The 19,361-nt window shown below is 45.1% G+C and overlaps 1 protein-coding gene across 1 annotated transcript in view; it reads right to left on the bottom strand.

The window, feature by feature from the left end:
* Positions 1 to 19,361, bottom strand: part of KCNA2 (potassium voltage-gated channel subfamily A member 2) — a 71,880-nt gene that overhangs the window by 28,105 nt on the left and 24,414 nt on the right. The window lies entirely within an intron of this gene.

Genomic DNA, 19,361 nt, shown 5'->3' with positions numbered 1-19,361 from the left:
CTGGGTTTTCTGAAGGATCCGATAGAATTTAATAATTATATCCTGCTGTAAAATTCTACAGGCTGGTTAAAGGAAAAAATACAGAAAGGCATGCTATATCCTATATGGTATGCTTTAGAGGGAATTCCAGGGAATCCCACTGGCTGCATGTCTGTTCTTTCTCCTGGACTTTGTCTGAGGCTTTATAGAGATGAATAGTATGGTGTTAAATAATAAATACCAAAAGTGGGAGACCGGAAATCAGAAGCAGGGTTAAGAAACATTTTCAGTGGCTGTTTGAAAGAGGGTGGAAAATGAATCCTAATGTTCTGTGTCACAATGGGGCCTGAGCCCGGGACTGGGGCTCTGAGCTGCTTCTGTGATCATCATCATCATTCGTAATGTCAGTTTTCTGTTCTCTCTATTATTATTGGTGGTAGATATAATGGCAGCCCCCGAACGCCCTGCCAGGACTGGGGCCCCATGGTGCCGAATGCTGTGCATAGAAAAGAGACAATCCTGTGGTCATATTACAAAGTGGGGCCTTAGAATGTGGTTGGAACGGCTGTCTGGGATTTGCTGCTCTTTCAGGCTTGTTTAAGGTGAAAGTTGAGCCCCAAATCTGAAAGTGGGGTTGTGCTGAAAAGGATGGCAATCTATTGTTCTCCGTGCTCACCGAGGGGAAGACCAGAAGGAATCGGCTTAGTTTGCGGCAAGGGAGATTTAGGTTAGATATTAGGTAAAACTGTTTAACTCTGAGGATAGTTACACACAGGAACAGGTGACCTAGGGAGCTGTGGAATCCCCATTGTTGGAAGTTTTATGAACAGGTTGGACAAACACCATGGGTGGTCTAAGTATATTTGGTCTCACCTCAGCACAGGGGGATGGACTGGGCCACATCCTGAAGCCCTTACTCAGTTCCCCATTATGCAAGGTGCTGTACAAACACATAAAAAGACAGTCCCTGCCCCAAGGAGCTTACATTCGCCTCTGACAATTAAGCCATTTATTTAGGTATTTAAATATGCATTTAGATGCTTCACTTTAGGCACACAAGTATACATGTTATTCACATTCATTAGCTAAGTAATGCCAATACCCAATATTTGATATGGGATTGAATAACTCTGCTCTTTCAAATCCCTCCTGGAGACTCATGTCTTTTCATTAGCTTTTCATTGCTCCCTTCTACCCTGGCCAAAAATCCTAGCTGTGTGGTTTAGTGGCTAGAGGAGGAAAAGCAGTGGTGGCAGCATAGTTAACTGGAGAGAGTGCTGGCATTTAGGAGACTAGGGTTCTGCTACTGTCCTGCTGGTTGATCTTGGGCAAGTCACTTTCTTTCTCTGTGCCTCAGTTTCCCCATCTGTAAAATTAGAATGTGCTTTCTGCTTAGAGAGCTATAGCTGGAGATGAGCCATGGATGAGTAAGACCTAGGGGTTATTATTATGTTAATTCATTTTTGGAGGGGGGTGGAAGTAAGAGAGGAACTAAAGCAATGCTTGTCCAACATTAAACTCCACTCTGTGATCTTTCATCCCCTCATACCATTTCAACCTCCCCCTGTTTGTCATTCCTGCCTGTGTCCTGTCTAATTTTGAGCCAGTTCTCTCTGATTCCAGTGGAAGCTAAGCTACCGAAATACCTTTGAAGATTTGGGCCTTGGTCCTTAGGTATTTGACCCAGTCCAGCAACTGCTCACTACAAGCGCAGTGCTTAGTTCTGATGAGCCAGATCATGCTAGCAAGCCCTTGGCAATGAATGTTTTCAGGATGGGGCCCATTCTTTGGAAGTCCCTTCTGTGTCAGGGATCTGCCTGCCAGCGCTGGTCAAAAAAGTTTGGTTGAAACACTTTTTTGCTAAATAAAGCCTTTCTTCCCCCTTTTTCTAAATGAAAATGGTCACAGAAAATTTTTGCTTCTTTCCTAATTTTCCAGCTGTTCCATGGAAAACCAAACAGGGTTTGATTTTTGAAAACTGGAAACCAATACAGTTTCTCATTTAAAAAAAACCAGAAGATTTTTGCCAAAAAAAGGTCAAACTCTCCCCCAACTTTTGATTTCTTTTGAAAATTTTCACTGAAATATCATTTTCCCACCCCTTCTGGCCAGATTCTGAGCTCCCTCAGATCTAGTTGCTTACGGACAAATAAGAAGACGGAAAACAGGCGTGAGACATATTTCACTGTATAATCTCTCCCTCTGTTTGAGGGGTTTCTATAGCACCTAACACTGTACAGACGAATTTCCCAAACTGCTCCGCTCCACTGGCTGCTTAATGGAAGCTGCGGGGTGCTGAGCTCTTTTGAAAATCTAACCCATAGAATCTAAGGAAACACTTTGGCACCTTCACAGCCCCGTAGGCCGCACTGCGGTGCAGTGTAGACAAACCCTTAGGGACCCAGGGCGCTGGAACATTTTTGAAAGCCAGCCCCCTTATCTCTGTCCACCCCGCCCCCCCAGAGCTGAGGCCGGGAGCAAAGCCCTGGATGTGGGGCCGGCAGCTGAGACCCCGGGCGCGGGGCCGGCATCTGGGACCCCGGGAACGTGGGGTGGCAGCCAGGATCCCAGGCAGAGGCCTGGGCTTGTGGGGCAGGAACTGAGACCCCAGACACGGGGCGGGCGGCTGGGAGCCCGGGGGTACTGCAGTGCTCCTGGCGCCCCTCGTTCCCGCACCTATGTAGGGACCTTTCCCTAATCATTAGGGAGGTTCCAGATCCTCAAAAGGCCAGATCCACTGAAATCAATAGGAGGCACCTAAATACCTTTGATTTCATTGACTTCAAAGGGCAAAGGATCAAGGGCTGAGCCTTAAAGAATAAGTCTGAATGATGACGGTCATGCCGCTAAAATGCATGCGCAGACATGATTTGTGGGCTGGATGAATGTAGGTGCTCAGTTAGCACATGGCTGAACAGGAGATCAATTTATTTTTATTGTGTGTCTTATGATGGCACCTCGATGCCCCGACTGAGACCCGGGCCCCATTGTGCTAGGTGCTGTACAGGCACATGGTGAGAAACCGTCTATGCACTGCAGAGCTTACGGTCGAAGCAGACAAGACACGCGAGCAGGTGAGGAGATAGAGTTTAAGGTCTTTGCGGACGGCACCATTTTTTTGCCTGGTGTTTGTACTGCGCCTAGCACAATGGGGAGCGGATCCAGGACCAGGATGCCTTGGCGCTAAAGTAATACAAATAAGAGAGAGACAAAAAGTCACTGGCCCATGGTCCCCCCAAGCCAGTAGCAGAACTAGAACTCAGATCTCCTGTGCTTTATTCATCCATGCTGCCTGCCAATGATAGACGCTATCACTATGTAGGAAAACAAGCTCCCTTCCTTTGTGTCCTCTAACTGCAGCATGTGCTGATTTCGGCTGACAGGTCTGGAGCAGATGGCACATGGTTTCCACCAGCCCCTCTCTGTCTTGGTAGCATTCAGTTTGTAATGCCGTATCATTTCTGCTTCCTTGTCGTTTTTCTGTCTTGTTTACTATTTCTTTGTCTTCCTCCCTCTCTTGGGAGCATGAGACTTCCCAGTTGTCATGGAAACCCCCTTTCTTCCTCTCAGCTATTTTCAGACCCTGCTTTGTAAAATGACTATTTATAGCCACGTAGCTTCCCCTACCCTTCTGTTCTGAGAAGGTGGTTTCCTGTATCAGCAGAATACTAAAGGACTGTCATCTGCTGATTGCAAGCCTCGACTGGAAATTGCGGCTTCAGATGATTTTGGTTTGCTCACCAGCTGGTTGCAAGAACATTTCTGTTCAAGAATGGCAAAGCTCAGGTTTGAAATGTCTCAGCAGTTTGGAGGGAGGAGAAAGGTTGTCTGGAAGAAATTCAAGTCAATCTTCCCCTCACTTGCTCACTTTTCTGAGAGGCAGCATCATCTAGTGCTCAGATCAGTGGCTTTCTGGGATTTAGGAGCCCACACCCAGCTCTGCCACTGGCCTTGGAAAAGTCACTTAATCACTCTGTGCCTCAGTTTCTCCACCTGCAAAGTGGGTGTAAAAATAGTTCCCTGCCACACAAAGGGTGCTGTGAGTATTAACTGATGACGGTGAAGCACTCTGGGATGTTTAAATGAATGGTGGCCTAGAGGGGGAAGGGTGGTCTTGTGATTAAGGCACTGGGCTAGGACTCAGGAGATCTGGGTTTTGTCCCTGGCTCTGTGACAAATTCCTTCTGCTACTTAACCTCCCTGTGCCTCAGTTCCCCGTCTGCCAAAGGGGAGTAATAACTCTCCTCTGACAATTTAGACAAAGACTGTCTTTGTACAGCATCTAGCACATGGGATCTGATGTTGGCTAGAACCTCTAGGTGCTGCCGTTATTTATTCGATGTATGTAATCTGGTCAAGCCAAGCCACTGCATCTTATCAATGGTGTTTAAGGCATGAAAACCTCCAGGAAGCTGAGTCATTTTGCAGCCACATGTGTCATGCTTTGTGGCTGCCCACATTGACCTAATGGACTGTCTCTAAAATTCCACCCAAATTCTGCTGCAGCACCAGTTCCCTGTCCGGTGCAAAACCGGTTAAGAAGGCTCCACTGGCTTTATGGTAAATCAAACCCCTGAGTGGGGTTTGAGATAGGATAATTATCTGTTACTTTCTCTGCAGACCCTGAAGGTCGCCATGCGTCCTCTACCATAAATCCCTCACCCTGTTGCTGTTTGCCTGCTGCTCCCACTACCCACTGTCCATCTGTTTTTCTGGGTCCATCTGTTTTCATGTGAGCTCCTCAGAGCAGCTATCTTGCCTGCCCACTTAGCCTGGAGTCAATGTACATCCACACCTAGGATTCTCCTTCCCCCTCATTGTCACATGGCATCACACCCTGAGATCACCCCCACATGGCATCACTCCTTAGGAATCTCTCTTTCTGCATGTGACATCACATGCAGAGATTTCCTTCCTTCCCCCCATGCTCACATGGCATCACCTGCTGGCATTCCCTCACACCTTGGAATCCCCCCTACCCCGCCTCGCTTGGCATCACAAGCTGGGATTCTCTCTACATGGCTTCACACTCTAGAGGCACCATCCCGCCTTCCTCAAATAGCCTCCAGAGGGGAAATGGCTAGGGAGCCAAATGTGGCAGCATGGAGGAGGGGGTGAGATATCTCCTGCTCCTTATCACTGTTGTTTAGAGAAGGGTCTAGCTCATCTTAACTAATTAGCCTCTCACTGCTTGTATTGTAACTTCCAATTTATCTGTACGTATATATATATATATCTTACTCTATGTTCCATTCTATGCATCCAATGAAGTGGGCTGTAGCCCACGAAAGCTTATGCTCTAATAAATTTGAATAATAAATAATAATAAACTATCCCCGATAATGTCACGGCTAACCTGGTGGCTGAACTTTGTGACTTTGTCCTTACCCATAACTATTTCACATTTGGGGACAATGTATACCTTCAGATCAGCGGCACTGCTATGGGTACCCCATGGCCCCACAGTATGCCAACATTTTTATGGCTGATTTAGAACAACGCTTCCTCAGCTCTCGTCCCCTAAAGCCCCTACTCTACTTGCGCTATATTGATGACATCTTCGTCATCTGGACCCATGGAAAAGAAGCCCTTGAGGAATTCCACCATGATTTCAACAATTTCCATCCCACCACCAACCTCAGCCTGGTCCAGTCCACACAAGAGATCCACTTCCTGGACACTACAGTGCTAATAAACAATGGTCACATAAACACCACCCTATACCGGAAACCTACTGACCGCTATTCCTACCTGCATGCCTCCAGCTTTCACCCTGACCACACCACACGATCCATCGTCTACAGCCAAGCTCTGCAATACAACCGCATTTGCTCCAACCCCTCAGACAGAGACAAACACCTACAAGATCTCTGTCAAGCTTTCTTACAACTACAATACCCACCTGCAGAAGTAAAGAAACAGATTGATAGAGCCAAAAGAGTTCCCAGAAGTTACCTACTACAGGACAGGCCTAACAAAGAAAATAACAGAACGCCACTAGCGGTCACCTTCAGCCCCCAACTAAAACCCCTCCAACGCATTATTAAGGATCTACAACCTATCCTAAAGGATGACCCAACACTCTCACAAATCTTGGGAGACAGGCCAGTCCTTGCCTACAGACAGCCCCGCAACCTGAAGCAAATACTCACCAACAACCACATACCACACAACAGAACCACTAACCCAGGAACTTATCCTTGCAACAAAGCCCGTTGCCAATTGTGCCCACATATCTATTCAGGGGACACCATCACAGGGCCTAATAACATCAGCCACACTATCAGAGGCTCGTTCACCTGCACATCCACCAATGTGATATATGCCATCAAGTGCCAGCAATGCCCCTCTGCCATGTACATTGGTCAAACTGGACAATCTCTACGTAAAAGAATAAATGGACACAAATCAGATGTCAAGAATTATAACATTCATAAACCAGTCGGAGAACACTTCAATCTCTCTGGTCACGCAATCACAGACATGAAGGTCGCTATCTTAAAACAAAAAAACTTCAAATCCAGACTCCAGCGAGAAACTGCTGAATTGGAATTCATTTGCAAATTGGATACTATTAATTTAGGCTTAAATAGAGACTGGGAGTGGCTAAGTCATTATGCAAGGTAGCCTATTTCCTCTTGTTTTTTCCTACCCCCCCCCCCCCCAGATGTTCTGGTTTAACTTGGATTTAAACTTGGAGAGTGGTCAGTTTGGATGAGCTATTACCAGCAGGAGAGTGAGTTTGTGTGTGTATGAGGGTGGGGGGGATGTGAGAAAACCTGGATTTGTGCTGGAAATGGCCCACCTTAATTATCATGCACATTGTAGGGAGAATGGTCACTTTGGATGAGCTATTACCAGCAGGATAGTGAGTTTGTGTGTGTGGTTTTTGGGAGGGGGGTGAGGGGGTGAGAGAACCTGGATTTGTGCAGGAAATGGCCCAACTTGATTATCATGCACATTGTGTAAAGAGTTGTCACTTTGGATGGGCTATCACCAGCAGGAGAGTGAATTTGTGTGGGGGGGTGGAGGGTGAGAAAACCTGGATTTGTGCTGGAAATGGCCCAACCTGATGATCACTTTAGATAAGCTATTACCAGCAGGACAGTGGGGTGGGAGGAGGTATTGTTTCATATTCTCTGTGTATATATAAAGTCTGCTGCAGTTTCCACGGTATGCATCCAATGAAGTGAGCTGTAGCTCATGAAAGCTCATGCTCAAATAAATTGGTTAGTCTCTAAGGTGCCACAAGTACTCCTTTTCTTTTTGCGAATACAGACTAACACGGCTGTTACTCTGACATAAATTTGTTAGTCTCTAAGGTGCCACAAGTATTCCTGTTCTTTTTGTGGATACAGACTAACAGGGCTTCTTCTCTGAAACCTGTGATCATTGTAACTGGATTTTCTTTCCCTTTGGAGAAGAGGCCTGGAAAACACTCCCCCCTCCCTCCCTTTCATCTCCTGATGTCTTTGGGCAGCCCCTTTAAACATCACATGGCCTAAATACTGGGTGATAGTGTTCTTTAATGGGCCATTCTACTTGAATAGCTCCTTCACAATGTGCTGGCTAAACACCTTGTTGGTATTACCCAAAAGAGAAAACCTTAGAAATACAGGTACATAGTTAATATTCCTAACTTAAACTACAAAAATGATACATGCAAACAAACAGCATAATCATATTCAGTGAGTCATAACCTTTCCATAAATATCTTACATGCCACATTTTGTACAAGATTTGTTGCAATTATATAACAGTGGTAGCAACAATGATCTACATGGTCATAGTTTAATCAGCTAACATCACAAGGGGTTGTACCATGTTAACCATACTTGTATAATTAAAGCTGTTTTGCATGTAGACAAAGCCTTAGAAATGTTTGGAATGTGATCAGGTTCAACCTTCAAATTTCAGAGTAGCAGCCGTGTTAATCTGTATTCGCAAAAAGAAAAGGAGTACTTGTGGCACCTTAGAGACTAACCAATTTATTTGAGCATAAGCTTTCATGAGCTGCCCATGAAAGCTTATGCTCAAATAAATTGGTTAGTCTCTAAGGTGCCACAAGTACTCCTTTTCTTTTTGCGAACCTTCAAATTGTTTTCAGTAGGGAAGAATCATATGGCCATTCTTATGTTCCTACTGCATCAGACCAATGGTCCATCTAGCCCACTATCCTGCCTTCCAACAGCAGCTGGTGCCAAATGCTTCAGAGGGAATGAACAGAACAGGGCAATTATCAAGTGATCCATCCCTTGTCATCCACTCTCAGCTTCTGGCAGTCGGAGGCTAGGGACACCCGGAGCCTGGGGTTGCATCCCTGACCATCTTGGCTAATAGCCATTGATGGACCTATCCTCCAGGAACTTATTTGAACTCTTCTTATTTGAACCCTTTATAGTTTTGGTCTTCACATCCCTTGGCAATGAATTCCACAGGTTCACTGTGCTTTATGTGAAGAAGTACTTCTTCTTATTTGTTTTCAGCCTGCTGCCTATTAATTTAATTGGTTGGCCCCTAGTTACTGAGTTATGTGAAGGGGTAAATAACACTTCCCTAGTCAATTTCTCTATCTATAGACAAATAGAGGTCTTTTATAGACCTCTGTCATACCCACCTACCCCGGCTTGTCTTTTCTTTTCTAAACTCAACTGTCCTAGTCTTTTTAATTTCTCCTAACATGGAAGCTGTTCCATACTCTAATCATTTGTGTTCCCCGTCTCCCTTACTTTTTCCAATTCTAATATATCCTTTTTGAGATGGGGCTACCAGAACTGCACGCAATATTCAAGGTGTGGGTGTATCTTGGATTTGTATAGTGGCATTGTAATATTTTCTGTCTTATTATCTCTCCCCTTCTAATGGTTCCTGACATTCTGTTCGCTTTTTTGACTGCCGCTGCCTATTGAGTAGATGTTTTCAGAGAACAATCCACAAGACTCCAAGGTCTCTTTCTTGAGTGGTAACAGCTAATTTAGACCCCCGTCATTTTGTAGGTATAGTTGGGATTATGTTTTCCAGTGTCCATTACTTTGCACTTATCAGCATCGACAAAGACAGGTATCCACCATTCTGCAATATTAACATCCTAGTGACGCTCCCTTTCAAGGGATGCTTGTAGCCAGCCTAAAGAAGTTAGTTAGATCTTATTTATTTCTAAAACGATGTTCATTTCTATGAATTAATAACATCCGTCCAAAGAAGAATGAGCTATTAGTTGGCCTCTGTATTATCCATATGGAGCTCAGAAACAGCGTGTGAGATTAGAGAGGCAGTGTAATCTATTGGCAAGGGCACTTCAACATATGGGAGACAAGGGTTCCTGTCTTGGCTTCTGCCACTGACCTCTTGGGTGACATGGGTCTCCCTTCACCGCTCTGCTTCTCCTCCTCTTTCTGAGCCAGGCTGAAAGCTTTCGGGGCAGGGAGTGCTTCTTACTATGGATTTGGACAGCGCTTAACACAGTGGAGCTGGGATCTTGATTGGCGTCTCCAGGCTCTCTCGGAATATAATACTAACCTAGGTTGTCACAAAATCTAGGGGAAATTACAGTTCAGATGACAGATGACCTTCGAACTCCTAAATTAATATAATTCTCCCAGAAATATTACATTTGCCTGTATATTACCTTGTATGGAGGTATTAACTCTTTGAGACTCCAGGTTCACATGTCAAATCCAATCCTTAGTGCTTATGCAGAAGAAATTGCTTTTCTGTCCAGTGACGCAATGAGATAGCTCATCCTTTTGCTTCTTGCAACGAAGCTTGCAGCTGACTCAATAGATATGACAGCAAAGAACACTGGAACATCTTAAGTAAAATACAGTCCATTGTCTTCCTGAAGCAGGAGGTGAGTGTAATGTCTGCTAAAAACCCTTGCAATTGAAAAGCACGGGTAAGCAAATACTTGCTAAAGCTATTGCAATCTAAAAGGTGTTGCATGAATAATGAAGGAAGGGGAAATAACTAAATAAAAAGGATTTGTCCTGGAATTGCTGTCATGGCCCCCATTAAAATTTGAAAGCACTTTTGTCACAGACTCACAGGATCTGTGCCATGTCCCAGCTTTTAAACTGTCCCTTGGAGGAACCTTTCAGCGTATCAGACCCCCACGCAGTCCCACTCTTCCTTCAGGGTAGGCCACGCAGCTTCACCACATCCTAGACCAGTGGTTCTCAATCAGAGGTCCGGGTCCCGCTGGGGAGCCGCGAGCAGGTTTCAGGAAGGCCGCCCTGCAAGGCCAGCATTAGACTTGCTGGGGCCCAAGGCAGAAAGCTAAAGTCCCAGCGCATAGAGCTGAAGGCCAGGGCCCTGAGCCCTGCCACCTGGGGTGAAGCCAAAGCCTGAGTCGTGTAGCTTCGAGGGGGGCCCTGTGGCATGGGGCCCCGGGCAGTTGCCCTGTTGGCTACCCCTAAAGCCAGCCCTGGCTTTTATATGCAGAAAACCAGTAACTGTGGCACAGGTGGGCCAGGGAGTTTTTATGCATGTTGGGGTGGGTGGAGGGGCTCAGAAAGGAAAAGGTTGAGAACCCCTGTCCCAGACTGAGCCCCTGGGCTTCAGCACTCCTGCGTCACACCGTGGGCTCTGTCCAATGAGCCCAGTTGAGGCAAACTCCTAGTTAGAGACTGACATGCTCTGCAGGGACTAATGCACCCAGCCAGTGTTTGCAGGGACCAAGCAATGTTTTCAAACCAGTGTAGGATTTATTAGTCAACTGGAACACAGCATGGGAAGCCCTGAGAGAAACAAAGGTCAAAGCATAGTCCATTCTGGTCAAGCCAGAGCAAACCACCAGCCAAGCTGCAGTGGATTCCATCTCAAGCTCTGTCTCTCTCCAACCTCTTCAGTCAGTCCCAGGAGACGGCAGCCAGCTTTCTCCAGAAGCCCACACTTTATTTCCTGTCTATCATGTCTCAGTCCTTTGTTCTCAAGCTCCTCTTTGCTCAGCTTCCCAGCTGAGAGGTGGAAGGAACCTCCTTCCTCTGGGTCATTGTTTGCTAGGTGTCAATATTCTGGCCCTGGGGGCTTTTTCCATTGCCTCTTTCAGATTCTGCATTGCTTTGGGTCGCTTCCAGCCAATTCCTTAATGACCCTATTCATTATGCATCCGATGAAGTGAGCTGTAGCTCACGAAAGCTTATGCTCAAATAAATTGGTTCGTCTCTAAGGTGCCACAAGACCTCCTTTTCTTTTTGCGAATACAGACTAACACGGCTGTTACTCTGAAACCTATTCACTGTGGCCCAGCCAGCAAGATCATACCCACACCTGACGTCCTGGGCTGCCCCCAAGAGCAGACTTAACCCTTTTTCCCTACACTTGGTAACCATGCGAAGTACAGAAGGAAACTGAGGCACACATAGGCTTCATACAAATACTACAGAAAATTCCCATGTTGTCACAGCATGTTCCTCCAGAAACAGCTGAAGGACGGTCTGTAATTTGTTGCCATTCAGATCACAAATCTGTATGGCAGAGTTGACCCTGCTCTCACTTATGCAGATGTAAATCAGGAATAACCGTATTAAAATCAATGGAGCGCCAAATATGGGGAGAAGAAAATTAAGTCCTGTGTCTTTTCTTTGTTTTCCTGGTTGAAATGATCATTTAGGTCCCACTCAAATCCTTATGGCTTATGTGGGACTTAAGTGGTGCATGGGACTTAGTTGTGTTGGAGGGTGAAAAATTGTAACCTCTGAGGACAGGACAAGAAGCAATGGGCTTAAATTGCAGCCAGGGAGGTTTAAAAAACTTCCTAACTGTTAATTTGTGGAATCTCCGTCATTGGAGGTTTTTAGGAACAGGTTAGGCAAAGACCTGTCAGGACCAGTCTCGTTAAATACATAGTCCCACCTTGACTGCAGGGGACTGGACTAGATTGGACCTATTGAGGTCCCTTCCAGTCCTACACTTCTATGACTCTGCGCAGGGGTGAATTTCAGCCCATCTAAAGAAGAGGAGAGGCCTATTTTCAGTCTTCAAGGGGCATTCTCGCCTCCTTCCTCTGCAATGGCTCTCAGAACAGGGAGTTGTGTCTGAATAGCCAACTTTCCTGGGCTTGTCTCAGAACTGCACCAACGCACACATTTCCCTTGATTTTAGACAGCCCCGCCCAGTTTTTGCTTAATCCTGAGCCCTGGCTCACGTTCGCTGTTGGAGCTGTGAGTTCATAATGAAATACAAGAGCAGGCATGTTTTGTGCGCCAGCATTTCACGCTCCTGGATTAATGGGCTGCTCTAGGAAACTGTGAGCATGGCTTAACGGCATAAGCATAAATCTTAATTCAGCAGAGAGAACACACAGTTCAGATCAGGATTTCATATAGCCCCACAATGTTGTGAATGGGTTAGGTTCTTTGGCCTGTCCTGTGCAGGAGGTCAGACTAGATTATCATATTGGTCCCTTCTGGCTTTAAAACCTATTAATTTATTAAACCAGAATTTTAGCTGGGGGCTCCTGTCTCTAGTTAATTCATCTTTTTTTTATGCAGCTTGTCTTTCATAGCTTCTGAAAGTAGTTTGTGTGTTTGACTTACATTCTTTTAACAATCAGATTATTCACCTGGGTCTCGCATTTTAGCATCCTGAGCCTCTTGCTATTACTGGGTTTAAATACTATGAGAGGGTGTGATGGCTTGTAAACCCACCCCACCCTGGCACTGAAAGGGTAAAAGGGAACAGGAGTGCTCCATTGGGACACCTGGAGGCAGCTACTTGGTGTGTCAGGCTCAATTAAAGATGAGACCCAGATGTGGAGGAGTTGGGTGGCTAATACCAAGGAAGGGGTTCAGAGCAGGAAGAAGCTGAGGACTAGGTGTCTACTGCTCTGTAATGTGGGAAGGGAACTGTTACCATAGGCCAGGAGATGCCCTAAGAAGCCATGGCAGCTCCTTCCGTGAGCATTGATAAAAGAGCAGAAACCTGACCTCCAGGGAGAAAGCTCTGGAAAGCGTTGCCTGCTATCAGAGTAGGAAAGAACTTTGCAAAGCCTGGAAAGGAGTGGCGGCAAAGGAGCTAGAGACTGGTTGTGGTAGGAGGGAGTCCAGGTAAACTGCAAGGAGTCTGAACTAGTCTTGGCTGCTTGCTATGGGGTCCTTGGACTGGATGAGGTGTAAACAGAGGGCCTGGGTTCCCCTCTCCACCACTGGAGGAAGTGGTATCAGACCCCTGACAGAAGAGGGTAAGGATTACTAGGGCCTTGCTCTGAGGCAAGAGGATGTAAGGACCACTTGGCCCAGAATCAGGGGCTGAAGACCTGAGACAGGTCATTGGACTACTTGATGGTGGGACTGCTGTTACCCTGGCAGGGCTGGAAGTGACTGGGAGCTGGCTGGAGGGCCAAGTCACAAGAAGATGCAGACCACTGCTGGCCCCAAGTGGCTGTCAGCAGTGGGGGCCACAAGAGGAGAGCCTGCTATGCTGTACCCAGCTTCCTGGTAAGTCACCCCTTTCCAGTGCAGTTTTCTAAAGCCCAGATTCTCCAAGGCATTTAGGTGCAATGGGACTTGTGCTCCTAACTCACATAGTCCCTTCTGAAAAGTCAGCCTTCAATAACAGAGCTTTTCTGATGGAAAGACCTCCTCAGCTGTGGCATTCAAGCCTCATGGAAACCCAGAGGCAAGGGTAAGGTCTGGACCTTACCTCCAATTTGGGTTGTTACTTTTCTTTCTTGACAAAAGGAAAGGGGTTTAACTGAACCCACAGAGATGGGTCCAACTGCAAAGCCTGGATCCAGACCCAAACTTTACAGTGTGCTGAATTCTGGAATTTGGTTCCAGATGATCACTCTAATATTGGGCCAGATCCTCAGTTGGTGTAAAGCGGTGTAGCTCTGTTGACTTCAGTGACTACACCCAATGAGGATCTCACCTTTTGGCTTTTAAATGAGATCTGTAAAGAATTACCTAGAGGATGTTGTTCCAGGTGCTCTAAAAAAGATTGACAGGAATTGCCTGACTAATCTTTACAAACTCTCCACTTCTGCAGTGGTGTTGGAAATTCTCTTTAGGGCTGTGTTGCCTCCTTGATTGCTGGATCAGAGAAGTGTGACTGGTTACAGCTGTTTGAGGTTAAATGGGGCTCATTAAATCACTGGGGATTTGGGACATAAGTATGTGCTGATCTTCCTTGTTTATGGAAGTTTGAGCCTTTATTTGGCCAAGCTTATGAAGCACCAAGGACCAGATTTTTCAAAAGTGCTCTGAGCCAGATTTCCAAAGGCTCAATGCCCAGAGTCAGTGCTAGGTTTTCAGAACAGCTCTGCTCCAATTTAGGCACTTAAATAAAGCACCAGATTATCAGAAGTGCTCAGCACCCAACAGCTTCTGTTGGGACACTAATTGACCAGATTTTCAGAAGAGCTCAGATTCCAGCATGCACCCATTGTGGGGTGCTCTCTTGAAGATCTTGTCACTTATTTAAGTGCTTAAAGAGAGTGGAGTGCTCTCGAAAATCTGTCCTGTAGGGTTTAAGTGGGACTCAAGTGATGCTTAGGCCCCTCTGTATAGGGGCAAACATCACCCCAGTGAACTTCAAGGTACTCAGCTTCTCATCCTTCAGACATAAATAAATTGAGTCGGTCCAGGGGATGTAAATATCTGTTTCCAGGAGACTAGGTATTTCAAATTTGATGCTTATACCATGGATTGTAACCATGCTGTTCTGCCCCGTCCCACAACCGTCACGTCTTTACAGCAAAGTTGATCATGAGAGACAATGAGTCAACAGGGTACATATTTTAGACATTTTATTGACTTTTGCATATGAAATAATATTTGTAAGTTCTAATGCAAAACATTAAAAAAATAAATTCAACATTAGGTAAAAAAATCACACAACCAAAAAAATCACTTGTGTTTACTGGTAACTTAACACAAGGCCTCATACTACAATGGCATTTACATTTTCGAACATAGTATGTAATAGCTTGGTTTAGTTTGGTATCAAAGGAACAACTTGAACATGGCTTACTGTCAAAATTGGAATTAAAAAAACAACAGCCTGAAACAAAAGAACAGGTTTTGAATTACATTGATCCTATAAAATTCTCGTGGCATCTATTCATGGATGATCAACTTTTTTTAAAGAGACGCATGTTTGGTTTTATCTATCTTTAACTAACTACAGAATTTCAAAAGGCAGTACTTCAAGACAAGCTTAAAAGTTCTGCTGAAATGCATCCATATATGTTCTGATACAGATAGAATCAGATGTTGCAGTAGTACTCGGAACTGTTAGGTCTAGCTTGGGAAAGCAAAGGCAAAAATATATCCAGTCGTTTTTAGTCACAGGAGAACACAATGGAAATGTCCTGTATGATGAAGGGAAGAGAGAACTTAACCATTTCAGTGGTGGAAGTTGATGATTTAGTATTTCCTGGCTGGGTTTCGGTCTCAGATTTGCAACATCTTATTGCAAAGATCTCCAAGTGAAATTTTCAAAAGCGCATGAGTTAGGTACCTTCTGTCCATTGAAAACAGTTGAACACTTAGGCCCAGATCCTCAAAGGTATTTAGGTGCCAACGAGAGTTAAACCCCTAAATATCTTTTGAGGATCTGGGCCCTAACTCATTCATTCAGATGCTTTTTTGAAAAATCCTCAACAATTAAGGCCAGATTCTGCCACCTTCCTCTCACTGAGTAGCATCTTACTGAGTGCATAGTCCCTGCTATTCCAGTGGACTACACAAGGAGTAAGGTACTGTTACACAATGCCAGAGTGGCCCACGCAACTACGATTTGAACCTAGCTCTCTGGAATGAGCAGTAAATCGGATTTTTATTGTGAAGCATGTTGGCTGTTGTCAACACCATTTTGTAGCCCATTCTCTATGGATACAGTTGTCTTGAGTTGTCATTAAGATCACCTTGTTTTAGGTGGCCAGTTATCAAAGAAAGAGTCCAAACAAGTTGTCCTTGAAACTATGGGTGAGTTTCTGTGCTGTGGGCCTAAGAGGTGCAGCAAGCAACTTGCAATCTGAGGGAGACAGCTCTGAAGCCACCTTTATGCCCGGCTGAACCTGGGCTGCCTTGTGGCTGCAACGTAATTTATACAGTCCCAGATGTCTGAGTTTGCAAGGGGTTCCTCACAAGGTAGATTTATGGTTGCCTTCCACAATTCCTGCTCTGGAGGAATTTCCTTCCCTGTACCTCCCAGTCAGAACAGAGGCTTGTCCAGCCTTTCATCTAGCAGAAATGGGGTGTGGGGGGGGGGGTGAGACTCTTCCCCCTTTGAGATGGATCATTCGAAGTGGCTGCTTTTTGGAGGCTTGGCCATGTTCCCATTTTGTTGTGCTTTTGCTTTAGCCTGAAAGCTCCATATACCAGTAAAATGCTCGGTGTCCATCCTACTGTAGAAATAATAATTGCCTTTTAATGCACCTCTAACATAGGTAGGAAACCGTGCAAGGTGCTCTCTAAAGTGTTGAGGTGACCTCAGTAATAGCAGGAACAATGAGCTGAGTGACTGGGCTAGCCGTTCTTATGCTGGATTGCAAAGTACAAGTACGTGCTTATATCGGAGGATGCGGCGTGGGCTAGTGGTTAGAACATGGGACTGGGGAGTTAAGAGCTCAGGTTAGAACCCTGGGCTCCTATGCCAAGTCTTTGAGCCTGGGCAAATCAGTTAGGCCATACTACTTCTTCAAACATGGGCACCTAAATGAAAGTGGCCTGTTTTTGTCGTCGTCCCCCCTCCCAGAGCCTACCTCTCTCATTTTGCACAAATTCCTTTGTGGAAAATGGGAGAATCAGGTGCCCAGCACTCCTGAAAATCAGGTCACTTTCATTTCTGTATCTAAATATGATCGTGGGAGCCTAAGGGCTTGTATACGGGAGATGGGGGGAGAGACGCTTGGAATAGGTATTGTGCACTGGCTGTCCATGTGGATTTTCTTATTCTGCCCTAAAAGTGCCTTTGTGGAGCTTAGATTAATCCATGCTCTTAAAATAAATCTACGCTGCAACTGGGCAGGGGATCATTTGCAGCTAATGTAGATGTACCCTCACTTAGTTTTAATCTAGCTAGCTCATGACAAGCAGCAATGGGGACGCAGCAGCGTGGGCTTCAGCACAAGCTAGAAATGCAAGTATATACCCAAGGGGGCCAGACAGGTGCATGCAGTCCTGACACTGATGCCATCCCCTCATTACTTGCAGCAAACTAGCTGGATTAAAACCTGCTTGGGTATGTCCGCATGAGCTGCAAACGATACCCTGGTTGCAGCGCGGATGTAGACATAGTGCAGAATAAGAGCGGGGACAGGGATGGCAGTTTCCTGGGGAAACACTAGTTTAGGACGGGGAACTGTACATGCTGCCTTAAACTGGGAAAAATGATGATTATTAGACTATACTAATGCAAGTTACTGAAATTAAACCCCATGAGGTTGCCTGGTAAAAACCACCTCTGGTAAATACCATGCCATCCCTGCATGGGGAGCTAGTGCAGAATAGGGCACTTTAAATTCATACTCTAGCTTATTTTGCAATAGCCTCCTTATGTACCTGATCCCCCAACCTTAGGAACATAAGCTTGAAAATGTTACTATAAGCAGGTATCACATAAACATCATCTGCCAAAGCAGATAAGACGGTTTGGGGTTTATTATTTAAAGTCACACAACTGTGTTTCTCTAAGAGGGGAGGGGAGAGAAATAACCAAGACAAATTGTACATTACCTTCTTGACCTGTATCAAAGGCTGACAGGTCAGAACATCAGATTTAAAGAGTAATTCACCCTAGGACCACTGCTCTAATCTTCTAAGATATAGGGACCTCTTTCTGGATAAATATACTACTGCGATGAAGACAGCAGAAGATTCAGAATGTGTTGGCTTCAAAAACTTTTCAGGATCAGGGGTGGAGTTTGACTTCCTGTGAAGTTTCTCAATTTTAGAAGAAAGATATTGATTTCAATATAAAATCTAGACTGTAAATATTGATGCTTTTACACACACCATTTTTTATCCAAGGATATTAATGAGCTTTATGTTGAGTCTTAATTAACATTTGTAAAGGTTTATACCTCTGAGTATATTTGAGGGATGTAGCTCTTGTCCAAAGGGCTTAATTCTGTCTCATTAAAGTCAATGGGAGCTTGGTTGTTGGCATAAGTGGAAACAGGACTAGGCCTAAAGTGAATTGCTGATGGGGCAGGGAATGGAACCCAGGAGTCCTGACTATAATCCCTCCGGTGACAATGCCTCTCGATGCTTTGCATGTTGCCTATTAGAGAGGAAAGGATCACACCCCATACCAACTGATGTAGGGTTACCAGCTAAGCCCCTTCATATCTGTTATGTCAAGGGAGTACTTACTAAGGGTACTACATCCTTAGTACTATAGGATGATTGACAAAACGTATTCAGAAATTTCTTTCTTTATCCTTACAACTCCATGAACAAGACCCTCAGCTGCTGTAAATCAACATCGCTCAAGTGACTTAATAGCCATATAAGGATTTGGCCCCATGGCTTTGAGTCTGACAGAAAGGGCAGCAAGATTCTGCCTGTACTCAGATGAGCTGCCTTATCAAAGTCCATAGCTCAGGGCTGGAAGATGGACCCTATGTTTACTAATAGTCTAGACTACTATGGGCTGTGATACCTTGGTCTAATGTTGGTTGTTGGATTTCGTGTGCGGGTGCTGGGGGGTGTTGGTGGCCTGGGATGTGTAGGAAGTCAGACTTAGGGTAACCAGATGTTCCGATTTTATAGGGACAGTCCCAATATTTTGGGAATTTTTCTTATATAGGCACCTATTACCCCCCCCACCCCCTGTCCCGATATTTCACTCTTTCTATCTGGTCACCCTAGTCAGACTAGACAATCTGATGGTCCCTTCTGGCCTTAAACTCTGTGAAGACAACAGTTGTGCTGGGCTCAAAAGAGAACTGTGTGGTGCCCAGTTTCTAAAGATCACCTATAATGCATAGGCTTCCAGCATCTCCCAGAATGTGGCTTTGAAAGGTTATGAACGAAGATGAGTAGCCTGCATCAGACTCTGAGAAGGAAGATGCTCCCATATTTCTGCTCTTTTGCAGATAGCCGCCATAATTAAATCACCTTTAGAAGGCGTGACTGGGTGCACTTTTACTTTGCCTTCACTTTCAAAATGCAATACAGCCTTTGTCTTCCGAATGATGTATTCTCCTAAAACGCACAATGCTATATTCAGCGTTAACCCAAGCAGTACATTGCACTGAAGAACTAAGAGTATCAGATCTTGATGAGTTAGAAAAGCACACTGACAACGAGCTTGTAACACCAACCCAACGAAACATCATAGAACACACCTTGAAAACATTTACCGACTGTCAGTTTCATTGTTAACTCTATGTACAGTAATGAAAATAGTACGAAATTTGGCAAGTTTTTATCTGC

This window comes from Caretta caretta, chromosome 21 (assembly GCF_965140235.1).
Source record: "Caretta caretta isolate rCarCar2 chromosome 21, rCarCar1.hap1, whole genome shotgun sequence".
Lineage (NCBI taxonomy): Eukaryota > Metazoa > Chordata > Testudines > Cheloniidae > Caretta > Caretta caretta.
The sequence above is the reverse complement of the archived record's forward strand: the minus strand, read 5'-3'. Positions and strand labels throughout refer to the sequence as shown.